A 1,029-nucleotide genomic window follows, 5' to 3' on the forward strand; every position below is an offset into this window, starting at 1 on the left:
TCACTGCTGTGGCCCCAGGAGCTGGTCTGTACTGTCCTTGGTTATTTAGTAGCTGTTCTGGGGACGAACTAAATCGCACCTCCCTGGCGCTGTGGTTCTTTTTGCTCTCTCCAAAGGCTTCCTCTTTTAAAGGATTCCAGTAAACTAATCAAGACCCACCTGGAATAAGTGGGGTCACATCTCCTTATCAAAGGTTAATACCCACAATTGGGTGTGTCACACCTCCATAGATATAATCTAATCAAGTTGCCAAACTACAGTACTGAATAGGGATTAAAAGAAACGGCTGTCTCCACCAGATGGATCAGGATTAAAACATGGCTTTTCTAGGCTTTTCCTTTCAAACCGGCATAGGGAGGATGCAGATAAATATTGCTGGAGTTAATGTACAATGGTGCAGCCACAGTGGAAGACAATATAGAAATTCCTCAGAAAGTTAAGGATAGAATTACCATATGACTTGAAAATCCCACTATTAGGCAGATATCCAAAAGAAATGAAAGCAGGAGATCAAACTGATATTTGCACACTGATATAGCAGTGTTATTCACAATTGCCAAAAGATGAAAGCAACTTAAGAGTCATCAACCATTATCTCAAGTATAAGGGACTCTCAATTTAATAAGACAAACCCTCAATCTTGGAGCTTGCCCTTATGAAACTTATTCCTGTAAAGTAGATCCTAAGCCTGCTTATAATTATGCCTTAGTCACCCCCAGGGATCCTCTTTTGTGGCTCAGATGTGGCCTCTTTCTCAGTTAACTCTGCAGATAAATTTATTACCCTCCCACCTATGTGAGACATGACTCCCTGGGGTATGTCTCCTTGGCAACAATGTACATGACTCCTAGGGATGAGCTTGGCCCTGACACTGTGGGACTGAGAAAGCCTACTTGACCAAAAGGGGGAATATAAATTAAACAAAATAATGTTTCTGTAGCTAAGCGATTTCAAATAGAGTTGAAAGGTCATTCTGGAAGCTATTCTTATGTATTATATAGATGTTCCTTTTCAGTTTCTGGAGCATTA

This window comes from Tamandua tetradactyla, chromosome X (assembly GCF_023851605.1).
Source record: "Tamandua tetradactyla isolate mTamTet1 chromosome X, mTamTet1.pri, whole genome shotgun sequence".
NCBI lineage: Eukaryota > Metazoa > Chordata > Mammalia > Pilosa > Myrmecophagidae > Tamandua > Tamandua tetradactyla.